We start from the raw sequence: 17,674 nt of genomic DNA, 5'->3' as shown, positions 1-17,674 counted from the left end.
TGAAGAAAATCAGATATTATAATCAAGTGAAAAAATTTTAAACAGGTGTGATTTCTGCTTTATAAAAGGATTCACCACAAATTCAGTGGTAAGCTGCCACAGACCAATTCATTATTTTTTTAAGAATAAATAAATTTATTTATTTATTTAGGCTGCGTTGGGTCTTCGTTGCTGCGCACGGGTTTTCTCTAGTTGAGGCAAGCAGGGGTTACTCTTTGTTGCGGTGTGCAGGCTTCTCATTGCGGTGGCCTCTCTTGTTGCGGAGCACGGGCTCTAGGCACGTGGGCTTCAGCAGTTGTGGCTCACAGGCTCTAGAGCGCAGGTTCAGTAGTTGTGGCGCACAGGCTTAGTTGCTCTGTGGCATGTGGGATCTTCCTGGACCAGGGCTTGAACCCGTGTCCCTTGCACTGGCAGGCGGATTCTTAACCACTGCGCCACCAGGGATGTCCCAATTCATTAATTTTTAAAACTCTCATACATACAATTTTTTGGAAGTAAACCTATCACATAACAGTATTTTATCTTTCTGTATGCAGCTTTTCCTTTTATAAGCATTAATGTTGAAGTAATGTATTAGTTCTTGATTATGCAGTAGATATCAATAGGAGGAAATAACCTAATAGATAATATTGAAGAGGAAATTTACCCTTGAGAATGTACTAAAGTAATTTATAAAGTATATAATCCACACATAATCAGGGCTTCCTATTTTTCAAGTGGTTCAGATACAAATGTGTTAATCGATGTCTCTGCCATTCACTCCAAGCTGAGAGCAAAAACAATCCAAGTTCAAAGGACACAGCATTTTAAATTCACAGATATTGACTGTGAGCATTTTACAGACAGGAACTATGTCTGGCCCATTTTAGATACTGGACAAATAATAACGGCATTGGCAGTTTATTGAATTCGTCAAGCAATGTAAGATATTTTTTGGTTAGGCACTTTTTGAGTCCAGTGTGTTATCACTGTAACAGGTGATAAAATGTTAGACACACTGCTGGGTCTTTTCTATGACTTAACACATAATTTATTTCTGAAATATATGTACAACACATGTGAAGATGCAACTGTAAATGACCACAGCGGAGATCCTATCAAAAATGACTATAGGCAAAGGGATTTCTGGGACCTTTCCTAACTAGTTATAACACAAAACATGCATATATAATCGTGTTTCCAAATCTGCAGCTTGAATTGGTAGCTTGGTTATTTGATTCGGTGTGAAGGTAACATTGAAAAATTCATATTATAGTAACCTCACTATGATTAGAATACTATCAATTATCCTAAAACAGGGAGAAATATTCTAAATCCTAACTTTTAAAGAACTCACTTAAAATACTTATTTATAACGAACTCAGAAAAAGGCCAAATGAGGACGGACGTAGGTTAAAAAAAAAAAATGTCTCTAAGCAGCTTCAAACCGGTGTTACAGTGTCCCCGCATAAAGGTCACACATTTTCTAAAGGAGAGTTTCTCAAAGGACTCTTGAGATACAGCTTTTCATTGTGTGGTTTTCTTGCCTGCAGATTATAAGCAGTAAATTAAAAGGGTGGGGAGGATAATAGAACTATGCTCACTAACAGCAGTAAGAAGCAACAGCTGACAGTGAGGGAAGGGATGGGCAAACTATAACAGACAATAGAACTAAAAAAGCAAAGCTATTCAGAGCTGTGTAGTGTGAGCAAACAGCCCCGCACACCATTACAGGAATAGAGGACTTTATCTGTAAATGTAATTAAGTGAATATTCATAATGACTACCAGTTTTCATACAGCTGGAATGCATACTTTATTTCCCATGTGTATGTGGAAACTATTATTCTAAATCTGAAGAGTTTTAACTGCTGTTGGTCACCACACTGTCATCTGTCTCGGACTGGAAGGGCCTACTACCATGGTGCGCCATGAAACCTTTACGTTTTAGCACTGTGCTCCACACTGTTCACTATTACATTGTAACACATTATTATAAGAACCTCTATAACTCATTATGAGATTACCAAAGGCCACATTGCTTTCTTGAATCTACTGTTTAACTAGCTGGTTCCTAAAATACCCCTCTAGTACTCCATGATACAGAGCCGTCAAATAAAACGACTGACGTTTAAGACTGTGCCTTCTCCAAAATGAGAGTATTATGTATCTAATAGTGGTGTCGTGAGGATTAAATGAGATAATGTACGTAAAACACTAAGCACAATGTCTGGGGCAGTAAAAGACCTCAGGAACGGAGGCTATTCTTATTTCAGCAAGCCCCAAACCCCTATTTTGCAGGTGCAAAAAGTAAGCCTCAAGAGGAGAACTGATTTCCTAATGCTCTAATATCCAAGTTATTGTCCCAGATAAGCAGCTTAGCTGCGTGTGTTGGTTTGGGATATTGACAGGGCCTGGGGGCATGTTCCTGCAGGACTCCAGTCTGCAGAGAACTGGACGAGTATGTTTGAACCGTGAGGCATTTGAGGCTATTCGATACCAACGGGTGTTGGAGATAGCCAGTTGTGTGCTAACAACATCCATCACCAACGTTAACCCATTCGTCTATCTCAATACACCCGGCAGGAGCAAGACCCTCAGATACAGCAGGTTGTTAGGTAACCGGGGACCAGGACGAGGCAAGTAATAGGACACGGGGGTGACCTCACATCCTGGTTTCGTCAACTTTAAATAGGGACGAGCACTTCACGCGAGGGCTGAAGATGACAGGAACTAGGAACTAACTGGGTGCTATGTCAGACAGGTGTAAGTTACCCCACCTCCCAACGCCTTTCCCGGAGGGGGGCCGCCATGCGTTTTCGAGTCCCCGGAGAGGACTCGAGCAAGATTTCTTGCTCCTTAGTAGCGCTTACTCCCCGCCCTGTAGATAGGGAGTCAGGACTTCGCCTCTTCGTTCTGGAGTGAGGGCCGAACAAGCTCGGACCTTCCCGGTGCGCGCCACGCCGCGGCGGGACCGCGGGAGGCCTGCGCACTACCCATACGCGCCCCGCGCTCGCCTGCTCTAAGATGGCGGCGAAGGCAGCACGCTCACACCCCGCCGCCCGCCCTTCTCCGAATCGCGGCCTCAGGAGGCGGGAGCGGGTCGGGACGCGGAAAGCAGGGGCGCAAAGGCGGCGCGGGCCGTCCGTTCCAGCACGTTCCCCGCCGCCATGAAGCGTCTCGACATGCTAGAAGCCCGCAGACGACTACGACCGGGAACACCGCCGGCGCCTCAGAAACGGGGCGGGTGGGGGGCGGGGGCAAGGGGAAAAGGAAAAAAGAAAAAAGAGAGCGGAGGCACATCCGGGACCCTCCACACCGCCCCGCCCCGGAAATGACGTTTCTATCGGGGGCGGAGCCACTCTTCAAAGTGGAGTCTTCCTCTGCTGTAGCTGGTCGTTTAGACAAGGTGTCTGGAATCGCCTTCGACACCCCCTCTCATGGGTTAGCTGTTACCTTCTCCCGGCTCTGAGGCTTTTGGGCACTGAGCTGGTTGCTGCGACTGGCAGCTCTCGTTTCACAGAAAGTATACCTCGCACCACGGCCCTCAATTCCTCCGCCAGCCTCGCCAGGGCGTGTAGTACCATACCTCCGAGGGGACCCTCGGGTGACCTCAGCCCCTGCCAAACTTAGCGCGTCCCTTCGGAACCCTTCCTCGGAACCCCGGCCTCGCGCCCAGCCCAACCCGGTTCGGGGGCTGTCAGTCACGGCACTGAGCCCGCCCCTTCCGGCCGGTAGCCGGGCCCGCCTCCTCCCCTCTTCCCTCCCCCACCCCTCCCCGTGTGAGTGTCTCCCTCTCCCTCTCGCTCCCTCTCTCTCTCCCTCTCTCTCTCTCTTTTGTGAGTTATAGCAACCGTTGCCTTGTGAATCAAGCGCCATAGTCACCGTAGTCCTGGCGACTGTTACCCATCAACAACAACTACTCCTCTCCTCCTCCTCCTCCTCTTCCTCCTCCTCCTCCCCACCACCACCATCTCCATCACCCACCAACAACACCACAATAATCCACAGCCAAGGTGAATATTCTTCGGTCTCTACATGTGTGTGGGAGCGTGTGGATGCGTGTGAACGCGTGTGTCCGTGCGTGTGTGTGTCCGTGTGTGCGAGCCGAGTGTGGCTGTGCGGGGGTCTCACTCCTGACACCGGGGCTGCAGCTGTGGCGCCGCTGCCGAGGGGTTCCGTCCCCCGGGCTTGTTTACAATGGACCGTGCGCGCTGCGGCTGGGTCGGGGGTGTGGGCGCCGCGCCGCCCGCCCGCCAGCCCGCTGGCCCCGGCCCTCCGCGGCCGCGCTTCAGGGATGGAGCGGGAGCTCGGGGGGCTGCGAGCCGAGCGGGAGAGGGAGCCACAGTTTTGCGTTACGGACGGTGGAGCTCTCCCTTAGGTCTGGGTCTGAGGAGGAGGGTCAGGTGAAGAGATAAGGTGTTTTTTTTTTCTTTCTTTCTTTCTTTCAATTTTCTTCTTTTTCAAAGCTGCTTGGTTCCTGTTTCTTTCAAAACCGAAATAGACAAGAGTGTGCAAGGGGGGACCCACGAGGTGGTGTTTTGTTGTTGTTGTTCACTTGTGGGGCCTTGTTATGGGTTTTGTTATTTTTATCCTCGTACATCGGTGAACTTTTCCCACTGCCTCTTGCCTTCATTTTTGCCCCTTTTTGCCTTGTGCTTAATGAGCTGCTCTTCTTTTACCATCATCAGCTGCATGGGTTTCTTTTTTCTCTTTTAAAACTGTGTTTTCTTTGTGCTGCAAACAATCTTAATATCCATTCGGCACTCTTCCCTCCCCCTCTTTCTTCTCCCCCCACACCCCTTGCACACACACTGAAACCAGGGGCCTCTTTGCTGGGTTCTTTGCTGCATTGGGAAACAGATCTTTTTTTAAAAAGTCCCTCTCCTCTCTCTTTTTCGGGGTGTGTGTGTGTGTGTGTGTGTGTGTGTGTGTGTGTGTGTGTGTGATTTAAACCGGATGCAGGGCATCTGTGCTACTTGGGTTAGTAGTTATTGACAGTGCTTTATCCTTCATGTGGAGATGGGAGGGGTACGAGTGAGGTTCCATTTCACTTTGATGAACCTCCTTCCCCACAGTGGAGTGTTAACAATTTTCATTGTGGTTATGAGACTGTGTGTGACAGACAGGGAAAGGACGTAAGGAAGCTTTGTGAGAACTCAGTTTACAGTGTTATTTGTGACAGTTATGGTACTTTAAAGAGTTTTATTTTTAAATCTTCTCTTCGTTTTCCTTTGAGAGTTGAAATTGAAGTCAAGTTGTTCATAAAGAATGTATGAAGCTTCTCAACTTGAAACGTGTGTATATTTCACTTTCTTTGTGGTTGTTAAGATCTAGGCATATGTGTTCTTAACATAGTCTTTTAAATTTATTTTTTGGTTTTCTTTGGACAGTGACTTAAACCTGCTGAAGAGAGAGAACTCTTTCCTTTTTAGGTCTTTGCTTCAAAACTGTATTTTTCTCTGTAGATTTGAATACTTATCAGTCCTCAAGTTATAGGCTCTTAGAGGTAACCCAGTTTTACAGATCCTGTAAATTTGTTCATTTTTCAGTGTAATGTTTAATTAATTTTCAGTAAAGAGTTTTGATAATGAATGTGTGCTAAAACAAATATAGTGTACTGTAATATTCGCACAAATTGAAGTTTCCAATTTGGAATTTTTAAATGCTTATTTAAATAGTCTTATTTCTAACAGCAAACATATTGATTTACCTGACAGAGCAGCCTGTGAATAATATGACAGTATTAATTATTCTTCAGAATGTCAGTGAGCAGGTTGGGTAATTGTAAAGCTATTAAGGCTAGTATTTTGTAAAATAAGAGTTAGGTTTAAAAAAAAATCTTTTCTTTTTTAAAATCCATTTCCTTGTGATTGCTATTTTAAATGAGGGTGATGTTTGTTCTGAAAGAAGTCTTTCTCAGAGCACTCAAATTTCTTTATATTTGCCCTCCCGCCTCCCCAACCTGGGTTTCTTGCAAATCTCTAATACTAACCTGTATTTTTTTTTCTGTTCAGATGAGTGTCAAATGCCTGAACACTTTTGGATGGTGAAGTTCCTGGGTCCTATAAACTCTCTGAAGTTAATAGGAGTTTTGCTGTCTTGAGACAGTTTCAGACCTTATGCCATTTACATAATGCATTTTCAGTCGAGTAGATTATATGCTATAATTTTATGGTTTAATATTTTTACTTGCAGTGTCCAAGAATTTTTTTCAGGCATTTCACTCATTACGACTATCTCAGGTTTTCTATAATTCAGATTTTCATTCACAAGATGATTTGAGAGCAGAACTTAAATTGAATTCTATTACCTATTCATTTTTAAAAGCACTTATGTGATATAAAAATTGCTGCTAGACATGCTTTGGAGTCAAGTGTGTCAACATTATTCATACGGATTAAGTAAATAATAGCCAGAAATACTAACAAATGATAAATTAAAAAATTTAACACACTGATAAATGCTTAGTAACATTTTTTTTCTGAGATATTTTTCCTAGGAGGGACTATATTATGTATTTGTATTCTCTTGTGTTTGTTTTAGACTAAAAAACGAACTCAGAAAAGTGTCCAAACTTTAAAACTAAAATTATGAAATAGGAGTTACTTGTAACTTGTTTTGAATAGCTGAATATCTGTGATTCACTGTATGTTATAATGCCTATCTCAGTCTTTCTATATTATTGTGCCTATGAATTGCATTAAATGGTATATAGGCATGTTTATGTAGTACATTTAAATGTATAACAGTAAACTAAAATGCATTTCTAAAATGTGCCATTCCACAATGTTTTCATTATATGGGGTAGTTATGCCTAATTAAAAAAATAGTATATTACTCCTCCAGTATTCAGATAGTCTCGTACTCTACTTAGGTACTCAAATAAAAGGTTTATAGTTTATAAGTACTGAAATAAAAAATTTATAGTTTATAAATTTAATATACTTTGATGCTAAACAAAACAATTTTTAAATCAGAAACAAATTTAATAGTAAAAAAATTACCATTAAAAATTAGCAATTAAAAATGAATTGTAAAATCAAGATAGATTTAATCTATTATTTAAAGGATGATTTGTGTTACTTTTTGGTAACATGTTTCCTTTTTCTTGAGAAAGTTGATGTTTTATGTGCTTTCCTCTAAACTGTCAACTGAAAAAATCAGTAGGTGGAGTATGATCTTTGTGTCTCAGATTTTATAGTATGTGTGTGTGTGTGTGTGTGTGTGTGTGTGTGTGTTTAAAAGAGAAGATATAGCATCAGATATGTAGGAAGAGTTAAAAAAAATTTTTTTTCTGAACAGTGTAGTAGGAATGTTACTTTGTTTTTTTTTTTTGTATTTCTAGTGAGCCTGTGTTACAAGAAATGAAAATACCGAACAAGGAGGCTTTCAAATTACAAAAGAGTCTTGGAAGACATAAACCTTTAAATTATGAAAAGTCTGCTTTTTTTTTTTTTGCCTGCTTTGTTTTTAATGCTGAGCATTAGGCTAAAAATCCTCTACTTCTAGTTACTTTAAAAATAAGCGCTTAGTTTCCCTAATGGAATCCTGTGCTTTTAAATCTTTGGTATGGCTTCCCAGTGGCTGTTGCAAAACAGATTTTAAATTCCTCTCTCTGTTCACAGGTGCATAGTGTTCCCATATTTTGGAAATCCAAGATTAAGCGGATTTAACTAAATCTAGCTTTGTTAGGGACAGATGGCTGCTTTAAACAGGTGTCACTTTCATTTCTAGTGCATTGTGTTGGGACTTCCACCGGTTCACAAAAGGGCTGTCTAAAGCAGGTGGCATCCTTTGCTTTTGTCCTTAGTAAAATATACTTTTGGAGTTAATTATTTTCCTAGGAAGAGTTTGTTTGTTTGTTTGTTTTTTAAAGTAAAGGTTTCGAGCTATTCAAATTGATTCCTAATTTAATTAGCGTAACTTTTATTTTTGAATATCATTCTAGTTTTGAGCTGTGTAAGTTGCAGATCCTTTCAGAAAACACTTCAAATTCTTTAAAGCAATGATAAATTCCCATTGAATCCAGCAAAGTACTCAGGAGCACTTTACACAATTAGTCAATTTATCTGAAGCAAAAAGCCAAGGCAAATTTGAATAAAGTGAAATTTGGTTAACGTGACAAGTTAACTTTTGCCATCCCATACTTGAATTTTTGGGGGGGCAGCATTATTTTAATTTAAATGATAAATGTTGAGAACCAGTGTTGTTTTTGTTGGTTATTTTAAATATTTTCAAATGAAAACATTTTCCTTATCTACTTCAATTGTTACTATAAAGTTTTTAGTGCTGTTTTTAAGTGAAAATTGTTTTCAAGCATTAGTGTTTAAAAATATGTACTGGAGTAAATAAAAGAGTAACAAACTATTGATTTCTAAGGTTCACTTTTACTCGGATTCTATCCTTTTTTGGTGGAAATTTTATACATCTTACAACAGATGCACCAGAGGGTGCTGTGCTGTTTGCAACAAGAGATTATTATCACTAAGAATGTGAACTGATTAGAACTTTTATTTAAAGAAAAAAAATTTAATTACTTATGCATTCAAGCATATAATAGCCTTATTTCTATGGAGTTTCAATTTAATATACTGTCTTAATTGGCAGCTTTTCATCAAAGCCTATCTTTCTGTGTACTAATATATGTTAGCACAGCATAAAACAATATCAAGATTGATATCTTTGGCATAATCTGAATGTCAGCATTCGTCCTGTAGGCATATACATTTATCATCTTCTTATGCAGGTATTTTAATCTGTATCTAAAATATTTAGTTTAACTTGAAAATCATACTGTTTTGGCAGTATGGCTTTGTACTCCATAAATTTGGCATTGTTGCACATATCAGTATATTGTATATCCTTACAGCATTTATATATGGCATATTTAGTGGTATGCTTTTTATGGTATAATCTAAAACTCTCTCAAAAGTATAAATGGTAATAATAGTTATCAGGCTAATTAAGTCAACAACAATAATAACAGAAATTGGAGAATTTGGTCCCCACTTCATGCTGTTAGAATAGTCTGGTTTGAATATTTAACTTGGCTTTATTAACTGAAAAGTTTTAGATTCTCCACTTTCCTCTGTGCCTTATACTTCTAAACTGGAAGTGATCATATATTGCTTTCTGTATCTGAATATTTGTTCATGGAGATTTTTTTTTTTTTAGGAGAACTGTTGAATTCACTCTTTTGGGTTCTTCTTGCATCATTGACTTTAATTCCTCAGCAGTACATCTATACTCTAAAAGACAAATACTGAAGCTGGGGTAGTCAGTATCTGCTTCAAGTAAGCTTAGAAAGATATAGTTATATCAAGTAAACTTTTTTTCCCTCTCAATAATGGATTTATGTATACTGTTGCCCCACATTTAAGTACAATCAGCAAAATATGATATTTTTTAAAAGTACCTTTATAAGACATGCCACAAAGAATCCGAAACATCAATAGAGAATAATAATATTTTTAAGTATTAGTCTTGCTAAAATAGGTTAGGCATTTTTCCTTAAAAATGTGATCCTACCAATTCACTAACATAAACTAATTAATTTATGCCACTAAGAATTTAAAGTATATGACATTGTTTCAGAGCCTTTATAGTTGACATTTTATATATCACATCAAACTACAAGATGTATTTAATGAAAATGAATGAGTTAAAAAATTGGAATGTATTTAGAGTATCAAATAGGTATGTGTTTTGTTTTTTAAATAGATTGAGGATAAGTGTATTGGTTAAAAACACAGGCTTTGGACTCAGATTTCAGATAATCTTATTAGCTGTGGAACCTTGGACAGGTTGTTTAGCTTCATTTAGCCTCAGTTTTCTCATCTGAAAAATAGATCAGACTTAATCTGCTTTATGGAGTTTTGTGAAGAGTAAAGGAGCTAATTCATGTAATGTGCTTTGCTCAGTATTTGACATGGAATACATGCTCAATACATGTTGGTTCTTAGGGAATACTGAGAAGATACCCAGTCTAATTTTTTTGCTATCTAAGAATCCTTTTAATACACTTCTGACCATCTACTTCCCGGTGGGTCCTAAGTTTTGAAAGATTTTGCCTACTGATCTGCACTCATTAAATAATTATTCCCTCTTCCACCCTTTTAAAAATAAAAGACATGAAGCTGTCAACTGTAGGTTTGGATTATCATTTGATAACCAGTCTTGTTATTACATTGAATTAATAGGGTGCTAGCCCAAAGTTATGTTTTAGTTTTACTTTGCAGCCTTATTGTAACGGATTCTTTTTATGTTTGGATAACTCTCCTGGTCTAGGGATCTCAGACTGAGAATTAATGATGTAACATTTCAGAAACTCTTAACACTTCCCATTGTCCATTTCATTGTCCAATTGATATTTTCTTTTCACATCTATTATACATGAATTCATTTGAAAACAATTTTGAGCCCTATTTATAAACATTTTACAAAATGCAGTCATTAATATATAATAATGACAATAGTTGTATAAAGATGAGTTCATCAAGGAATTATTCCAATTTATATGCACTGCTTAGAATCGTTATTTTACTAACAGTAGAAAAATGTGAGGTCACCATTTGTTTACCTGTAGCAATAAGTAATTTTAGAAGAATTTGCCAATCCCAATCTTGAGGTATAAAGTAACCTCAAGAATGTTATTCAGTAAAACATATACTATGAAATAATAGTGGGAAAATAACGCCTTTGGTTCCCTTTGTTAGGGCATTAAAGATGTTGAAAGAATCATTTTAGTTGACTGCTATATCTAAAGTTACTATTCAGTAATTTGCTATATTTCTATTTGTCTAAGCATTTTGACTAAGAATGAAATGTTTTTCTCATTTTACAGTGATCTCAATAGCCCGATCTTTCTCAAAGTGGAAATGTGGTTTATACATTACAATTGAAAATTTATCTGGTACCATGTGTCATCTTTTTTACTGAAGCATTGTGTATTGTACAGGCTTTCTGCCTGTCTCCCTCATCTTACCTGCTCCCATCCTCCTACTCCTGTTAAATGTTCAATTAAAATTATATGATTCCTTTTACATTATTTTTATAGATAATTAGTCCCAACATAAAAAGTATGCAGACTCTCAGCTCAGCCATCTCCTCTGCTTCCTTTCTCCAGTGAATCTGACACACATCTTAAAGGGAACTTTTGGAAAAAGACTAGGAAATGTGACTTATTAGGTGGTAAGGTTATATATCATTCTTACCATTTTTAATCATCCATTATCTTCTTACAATTTCTATCCATCTGACTGCCCTCATGAGCAAATACATATCCTTGTTCCACTAATGATGTAACCTGAGCATAATTACGCTCCACGAGTTTCCCTTCCTTGTCCCGGCTATGTATTGGCCTCTGACTGAGCACTTGAGGTTAAATCTCTTGTCTAGTCCCAAAATATTGTGTTTGCGCAGTCACATGTACCTGCTCATTGCTGACTTTTAACTCTGGATTCTTCTTTCTCACTACTTTTATTGGAAGCTGTAATACCCAGTCAGTATTGCTTGCCTTTACTTTACGGTGCCTGGTCAAGATTACGAGAGGGCTTCCTGTTTAGGCAAAAATGGGCAAAGGGATAATAGGAGCTGAGCCCAGGAAAGCTAAGAGTGAGGCAGCTGGCCTGAAAATGAAAGTACGTTATTTGGTGAGAGGAGACCTAAATTGAGAGGTGATGTGGAAGGAGAAAAGAGAGAGGGTGACTAGGCTAAGAAATAAAGGTCTTCAAAAGTGCCAGCCAAAGGAGAGTAAAGAGGAGAAAAAGAGCTTCTGTTCTGGTACTCAGGCTGCCACTAAGTGAAAAACCTTAAGCTAGTCACTTAAACCTCCTAGGTCTCAGTTTCTCCATTTGTAAAATGAAGCAGTAGTGCTCTGTGATCGCTAAAGCCCTTTCCAGCACTAATAGTCTATGATTCCATGGTGAGATTGGTGTGGAAAAAGGGAAACATGCCAATAACATGGAGCCTGGAATTGGTGTTTCCTTTACTGATGGCATTTTGCTTGCCTATTGTTTCTTCTGATAAGAACAACAAAGAAAGAAAACCCAGCATAAAAAACCATGGGTCTAGCATAATGGCCATACCTGTGTCACAGTCAGAAGCTTCCACCATTTCAGTGGCCCCTGTAGGGAGCTATGGCCAAGTGCCCTGATATTCTCACCCACAGAGGAATTAGCTGAGTCTCACGGCTTGAGCTCCTGCTGCGCCAGCTCCTCTATGTCTGTGTGCCAGACAAGTGTCTGACAGTTGGGGCTCCTACCTGTTGCTCCCCAATGAGGTATTTAAAACAGGACAATTTCCCAAGTATGTGGATAGGCAAATTAACAGAGAAAGCAGGGTGGGGTGGTGAGGAACCCAAGCCTCTGTGGGCTCTCTCTCTCCCTCTCTCTCTCTCTCTCTCTCTCTCTCTCTCTCTCTTTCTCTCTCTCCCCTCTCTCTCCTCTCTCTCTCTCATATTAGAAGCAAGAAAAATTAATTTAATTTCTGTTGATCTCATTTTTCAACATTTCTTCCCCAGTTATTAAAGCCTTGACTTTTTTCTTCCCTTCATGCTATTCAGCTAGTTTTGAAAAGAGCTAAAATCCTGTCAAGGAGTCGGGCAAATTCTGAGGGCTTTTGGACTACTTTGGGGCCCTGCTGTGGGGAGCATTGCCATCTTCCACACTAGTATTCTTTTGTAGTTTTCCATTGGCAATAATTGCTGCTTTTCATTTTTCTGAATATTGTTTATACTTGGTTAGCATTTTTAAAATTTAGGTTTGGTGGCAGAAAAATTGTGTCTTTTGGTCAAGAGTTATGCATTTTCATGACTTAAAAATTTTTTTATTGGAGTATAGTTGATTTACAATGATGTGTTACTTTCAGGTATACTGTAGAGTGAATCAGTCATACATATATCCACTCTTTTTTAGATTCTTTTCCCATATAGGTCATTACAGAATATTGAGTAGAGTTCCCTGTGCTATACAGTAGGTCGTTATTAGTTATCTGTTTTATATATAGTAGTGTGTATATGTCAATCCCAGTCTCCCAATTCACCCCCCCCTCCTTTTCCCCACTGGTAACCATAAGTTTGTTTTCTACGTTGGTGGCTCTATTTCTGTTTTGTAAATGAGTTCATTTGTACCATTGTTTTTAGATTCCACATATAAGCAATATCTTGTGGTATTTGTCTTTCTCTGTCTGACTTACTTTGCTCAGTACTTTAATGTTAATTTGACAAGTGCACTTACAAGATTTTAGAGGATTGCATGCTGTGAAAGGAAGTATTTTTGCATTAGTTCAAGATAAGTCTTATATTCTGCTCTATCTCACCTCACCTCTTTTACCAGTTTAATAAGGAGTGTTTGAAAGATTAATAGATTGTAATTGTTGCATTTAAATTTTTTTTTTTTTTTTTTTGCTGTACGCGGGCCTCTCCCTGCCGTGGCCTCTCCCGTTGTGGAGCATAGGCTCCGGACGCGCAGGCTCAGCGGCCATGGCTCACGGGCCCAGCCGCTCCGTGGCATGTGGGATCTTCCCGGACCGGGGCACGAACCCCGCGTCCCCTGCGTCGACAGGCGGACTCTCAACCACTGCGCCACCACGGAAGCCCTAAAATTATTTTTGAATGCCATTTTTATTGATAGAATCGTATTCAAGTTTCTGAACTACAGATCTGAATGATTGATGGCTTTATACATTTCAGTATAAAACTATCATCCTTAAAAACGCATCTGGCCCTCTTCAGTCTCAATCAGCATAGTTTATCTTAATGTGCAAAACCATTTTAGAAACCCTTTGCTAGTCACTTAAATTTCTTTCTTCCATGCTTTACTTTTGGGGTTGGTCAGGGAGGGTTGCTGGAGAGGGGCAGGAAGAGGGAGATACATTTAGAAATCATATCCTGTTTCCATTGTTGAATACTCGTGCATTGCATACTCTATCCAGTTTGTTTTCCTGGACTGTGACGTTTTGGTGGAAATAGAGGTTGGGGTGGCAATTGCAGGGCATGGGGAGGGGAGAAACAGAAATGACTAAGGTGATCCAGTATGTCTTCCAGATCAATTTCCTTTCCTGTTGTAGTATTATGCAGAGTACACACACTTTTGTGAGGATAGGCATTTTATTACTTCATATTTGTCTGTGATTCCTTTTCTCCTAAAGATTGACTGTATCTGTATATGTCTATCTCTTAGTATATTGGTGTGCAATAATATCTTTCTCTTTTAAAGAGCCTATATTGTGATTTAGTCATGCACAGATTTAGAAAGGTAGAAGACAGTAGTGAGAAAATCTAGTTTGTGTGCTAGATAACAGAAATGATGCTTTAAATCCACCTCTCTACATTTTGCTTTGGGTGGATTGTTTTGTGGATATATTTTTTGTAATAGAACTTAGGTTTTTCCCCTATTCCTATTGAGGCTGACATTTTAAAGAACCAAAGAGTGTAATCTGTCACATCAGCCTTTCACTGATTGGCATCTGGTTATATCTGATGACAATCTTGGAGATGAGTTTTAATGAAGTGTCACCATAAGGCTCATTAAAAAAAACACATGAAAAGATATATTAGTGACCTGAAAATCACTTTTACCATCTTAAATATACAATATGCATATCTTGATGTACCACGATGAGAGCCCAACATGAAATACTGATATACAGGCACCAGATAAATTTAGATTCTTTGTTTCGATCATGTAACGTAATCACACTGCATGCTACTAAAGGACATTTCAAAACATGTTTTGTTTAAAACGTCACTTTAAATTTTTAGAGTGTACTTATATTAAGAAAAATGGATTTTATCTTATATATAGTGTTTTGTGTATATGTGTGTGTTTGTGCATAGACCTTTAGAAAGTCATTTTAGTTGGTACTTCAGAACTTCTGTCAAAACTGCTTTTGCTCACTGGTTTCCGCATTCTACATATCTAGGAACTACTCCAGTGCTATTTTGTTGCGGCAAAGAAAATTAGGGGAAATGTTTGACTTAAGTTCTTTGAATGACCTTCCTGTGATTTGGGGAATGATTTTTAATGGTGCCTCACATTATACGGAGATATTTAGAGGCTGCCTTTAGTTAACAAAGGCCATGAACGCTGAAATTGAATTGTTATAAAAGGCAAAAATTGTAATTCTGATTATAGTAGGTTAAGATATTGTGCTGCTGGATCAACATTTGATCTATGCTTTTATTTTTAGAAGTCTGCCGAGTTTTGAAATTTAAAACCTTTTAAATAATGTTGAATGAGTGGAGCTGTATAATAGATGTGGATTTATATTTCACCAGAGGTTTGAGAGCCATGTGGTTTGGAAGTAAGTGGGTTTTATCTTTGAAATTGGGAGGTGGTATATTTTAATATTTTGATTGGGTTAGATTTGAGTATTTGCTGGTCTTGTTAGAAATGCCAGTGCCCATGGAATGGAGATGAATATCAAAGTCATTTGTGGGAGGAGGTCATTATAGTGATCCTGATATGTTACTCACCTACAGTCATGCTGTCCTTGATAAACTTTAAAATAAAGGCATCTTTCTTGGATAATATAAACCTCTCTATGATATTGCATTTTTGTTAATTTACACAGCTGTCTGGAATTTCCTAAATCCTGTAGCACAGTCTTGTGTAATGCATTGTCCGTGAGCTTTGGAAGCTCCAGCTTACCCTTTGGTTTACAAACCTTAGAAAGAATGCTAATAGATGACACCGCATGCCTAGAACAACACCTTAATCTGAAGGAATGGGGTAAGATGAGGGTAAATTGGGGCAGGATCATATAGTTGGAAAAATTAGAGTACAAATAATGGTTAGTACAGTATAGAGAAAAAGAAGGGTGATGTTAGGGTCTACATAAGAAATTCAGTTTGCCACATTAAGCATACTTAGTAATATTACCACTACAGTTAATAACATTATTTCTAATATTTTATTCAAGAACATCCTAGCAGAGACATAAGAAATAATTGGATATGTTAGTCTATAAGCTTGTAGTTTAACATCATTGTTCTTTAGCTTTACTTTTGAATGAGGAATTAAAGGATTTATATCAATGTGTATTTAGTGCCAGTACTATTTTGGTTAATTTAGGAATCCTGAAATGGCTCAGCTTTCTATTGGGTTTTAAGGACTATTTTGAAAGAAAAGAGAGAAATTAGGTATTTGATACGAAATTATATATTCTCAGCTATGTGGACGTATTTTTTAAGATTTCAGATTTTAGAAGGCAGAAGTGATGGAGATGATATTTAGGAATCAAGGGTAAAAGCAAAGGATAGGAGGAGACATTGAAAATGCAGTTAGATGAAATTAGAAAATTTTGAAATAAAGATTAAAAATAAGGTGAGATGGATAAATCAAAGTATGAATGGTGAGATAATTTGTTGGGTGAATAATCATTTACTTTTTTGCTTTACTTGATTTTAACGAATAGGGGAAGCTGAGAAACAGATTATACTTAAGTTTCTTATGGACACTACATTACTTTTTTTGTCTGAAATATTTACAGTAAAGCTCTGGGACCTTTGACAATTATTGTATGCGATTTCACTATTAATGTTGTATATAGAAAAGAATTAAACTGAGATGTTGTATCGGAGTTTTCTTGTAATTATTTTATTGTTACAAAGTTATATATTAGTATAGAAAGTTAATATATTCAATTAGAATATTTGATTAGCTTATCTGATATCTAAAGCAGTTTACATATGGGAAGCCAATATATAGTGAAAAACTGTGTACCATAAATGTTAATAATCTTAAAACTTTCTTTTTTAAAAACTTTTAAAACTAACAGTGAAGAATATAGAATAGTATAGTGAACCCTCATGTGTCCCTCACACAGACCTAAGGATTATTACGTTCTGTTGTTCTTAAAGCTATATAATTTGAAATAATTTGTTTATTGAAATAAACTTGAATCCTATTTTGTTCTACATTGTTTTGAAAAAATGTAAGTCTTATGTTAAGAACAGACTCAATGTAGCCTTGAAACAGTGCTTACATTATATTTAAAACAAAGTATTTAAGTATTAAAGGTTGATCTTCATGTTGTTTCTTCTCAGCACAGCATTTGTAAATCAGGAAGTTTGTTCTCATTTGTTGGTCAAGTCTTTTGTTTAGTAATTCCAGGGTCTTCTACTTGAAATCTGACCTATCATTAAAAAAGGGATCAAGCACAAGTGCTGCAGCCCTTGTTTGCAGGATGCAGGAAAACAACTGTCTTGATATTTACCTCCCAGAGGTGAAAGGGATTAATATATGTTGTACGTCATTCTTTTAATTTGTTTGTGGGTAGATTATATTGCTCTACTTATTCTGTATTGGAGTAACTCCCCAACAGCAAACAACTTAATGTTCTAATTTGGAAGAACACCATGTGAAGGAAAGCTTTATCGAAGAATTGACTTGTAGTTTAGAACCTGACCCTGTTTGCATGGCAGCTAAGCTTTTGAGTCTGAAGCTGGAGCTGGAGCCTCAAGCCACCTGTAGTGAGTGTCTTCTTTCCTTAGGGGCCCAACTTCAGCCTTTATCCCTGTTTCTACTTAACTATTCTACGGCCATATTCTTCTGCCCCTTTACTGTGTCTGATCTGCACAGCTGACCAAAAGGGGTAGCCAGGATGCTGGAGTAGAGATTAAAGAGGTAAAAAGGTCTGTTGCTAGAGTTAAACATGCTTCCAAATGGTGCAAATATATAGATTCCAGTAGA

The 17,674-nt window shown here is 38.2% G+C and overlaps 1 protein-coding gene across 2 annotated transcripts in view; it reads left to right on the top strand.

The window, feature by feature from the left end:
* Positions 1-3,757: 3,757 nt before the first annotated feature.
* The window catches only part of RFX3 (regulatory factor X3), a 291,441-nt gene continuing 277,524 nt past the window's right edge, over positions 3,758-17,674 (top strand). Inside the window, exon 1 of one of the 2 annotated variants that reach the window (XM_007464196.1) lies at positions 3,758-3,994. The gene's annotated coding sequence lies outside the window, so the exon portion shown is untranslated. The remainder of the gene's footprint in view (positions 3,995-17,674) is intronic. The other variant, XM_007464197.1, reaches the window with a different exon arrangement.

The sequence above is a fragment of the Lipotes vexillifer genome, unplaced genomic scaffold, assembly GCF_000442215.2.
Source record: "Lipotes vexillifer unplaced genomic scaffold, Lipotes_vexillifer_v1.1 scaffold1544, whole genome shotgun sequence".
NCBI lineage: Eukaryota > Metazoa > Chordata > Mammalia > Artiodactyla > Lipotidae > Lipotes > Lipotes vexillifer.
The sequence above is the reverse complement of the archived record's forward strand: the minus strand, read 5'-3'. Positions and strand labels throughout refer to the sequence as shown.